Raw genomic sequence first — 2,730 nt, forward strand, 5'->3', positions numbered from 1 at the left:
TCTCTCTCACTCACTCTCTCTCTCTCTCCAAATTTAAACAGAATTAGACCTCCCAGAGTGGGCTCTCCCCAAGAGTCCTATACTTATCTCCCTGAACGACCACCCCACAGTGTCTCAGTTCACTGACAGTTGCTCAGTTCACTGACAGTTGCTCTGTTCACTGACAGTTGCTCTGTTCACTGACATTTGCTCTGTTCGCTGACAGTTGCTCTGTTCATTGACAGTTGCTCTGTTCACTGAAAGTTGCTCTGTTCACTGACAGTTGCTCTGTTCACTGACATTTGCTCTTGCTCTGTTCACTGACAGTAATTGAAGAGCGGTTTTCCAAAATCAGAAAGTTAATTTTGACAAGCGCCTGATTTCCACACAATGCAACACACATGCTCGTACGTTGTCTGAAACAGTCATATCCACTGCTCACAGCCCAAAGTCCCGTATCATAAACTCTAGCATTATCAAAATCTAAATCATTATATATTCATGTGCTCATAACAATACATAAATGGGTCATGTTTATATTATAAAAGTGTGAGGCATGGTGCTGAAATCAGACCCTTGTCAAACTTGACTTACTGAGTTTAAGAAAACCACGCTTCAATGTGTCTGTTCGTTGACAAAACTAAACTCAAGTTTTGATCACAACTGCGATTGAGGATTTATAAGCAAATGACAGCTCATGTACGAGCACTTGATAAAATGAGACGCGGGTAAACACTTCGCGATCTGCCCAATAAATGTGGTAGTTAAGGAGACTACCCAGAATCTTGTGGACACAGAGGAAAACAAATAGAGAAGTGCTCAAAACGGCAGGCAGTGACAGATCTATAATCCGAACCATCAGACAAAGACAATTGAAAATGTTTGTCCACATAATTAATAGATCAATACTACTTGAAAAACTGGTGCTGTGTGGACAGGAAATATAGAGTGAAAGAAGTGCAGAGGAAGACAAAGAGGAATTAAGTGTCACGACGCGGTGGAACCAGGCGCTCGTCAGTTTTTGGGCGTGTGGAGGTATTGGTATTATCTTAAACTTTGTTCAATTGTCTTGCTTCCGAAAGAAAAAAAACTCCCTTTCATCTTGAATACAAGTTGAGGTATCCGCAATTGAAGGAAGTGGCGGTCATCTTATTTCAGAGGTTAATAAACGAGAAAATGACCGCCAAAGCTTGGTTATTTTCTTAATTTGAGAGCCCGTGGTAACTGAAAACTTACTTTTTTTGTACTTTAAACCAACGCCTTTAAAAAAAAAGTAAAATCCACACAGAAATGTGTTCTTGAATGGACATAAAAAATGTTGAGCCCAAATAAACAACAACAAACATTCAATAATAGTTGCCAAACAAGGAGAAAAATGGCAATTTTTTCGATGTCATTACTTTGACGAGCGCCTGATTTCACCACGCTGCCATACATATACAAAATGACTGAGCAACTTTGTAACAAATAACACTATGACAAAAAACCCGAGCTGATGGGGAAGACAGACAACAGGAAAGAGTGGGATACCATGATCGCCAATGTCAGCCACAGATAGAAAATCTAATGAAGAAGAAGTGCACCTCCAGTTTGCAATTAAGTAATTTTCTTGATTGAAAAGTTGATTCTCTTTTTACAGCTTCATCGATACAATTTAGATCATTAGAATAATTAGGAAAGTAACTTCAACCGTGCATGTCATGGAATATTTGAAAGTCCAAAGTATGTTATTGCATGAAAGTGTTTAAAATAGTTTTTTGTTTGAATTAAACACCATACTAGACTCTAATAAATTAAAAGTAACAGCAGCAGCAATTACAAAAACAACAGTAACAGCAATAACATCAACAAAAACAACAACAGCAACAACAACAACAGCAACAACAGCAACAACAACAAAATCAACATCAGCATGACCATCAACAATACACAGGCGGTACAATTCCCACAACAGCACAACCACTTTAAAGATAGCAACACCAGTACCAGCTCCATTAACACATTCAACTGAAACTACTCAACAAACTCGTCGTCATCATCATCAACAACAACAACAACAGCAGCAGAAGCAACTACAACAACAACAATAATAATAATTATTATTAGTATTATTATCATTATTATTAATTATAATAATAAACACAGGGTAAGTACGTATTGGGGTTGTTCGTGCATCCTGTAAAAGTACTTCACAGCTTTCACTGTGTGTTGATGAGCTTGCCATGATTCATGACACTGGAGCAGTAAACACCCTTAAGTGGCGAACATCATGTGATATACTGTGAGGTGAAGGTTAAATTAGCGCAGTGCACATTATAGATTAATGGACTACGACTACGATGCCAATAACCCTGGTTCGAATCCTTTTTTTTATATTTAAGATTTAAAAAGTAATTTGGCGTGTACTCTAGTGTGGTTTGTTTCTTCTTTCCTATCAAACACCTACCATCCATATTTCCCCTCCTTCTTTTTCGTCTTTGTTAGGCTCTTGTAACTTAATGTAACACCTTATTGTGTTGCAAGTGCGGTAAAACACTTACTAAAACATAGGAATTTGGCGTGTTGTCGGGGCTTTCCACCCGATGACCCATTTGGTTTTACCGATGTAAGTACATTGTCATGTATAGGCCCAAGTGTTTATTCAGTGTTTGAGGCCACTGGCCCCCATCACATGGAACACATTTTACTTTACTGTCCACGTGGTTTTATGCTCCCCGCATAATTTAGCCAAATTTGATCATTAAAAAAAAT

The sequence above is a fragment of the Aplysia californica genome, unplaced genomic scaffold (assembly GCF_000002075.1).
Source record: "Aplysia californica isolate F4 #8 unplaced genomic scaffold, AplCal3.0 scaffold00636, whole genome shotgun sequence".
Taxonomy (NCBI): Eukaryota; Metazoa; Mollusca; class Gastropoda; order Aplysiida; family Aplysiidae; genus Aplysia; species Aplysia californica.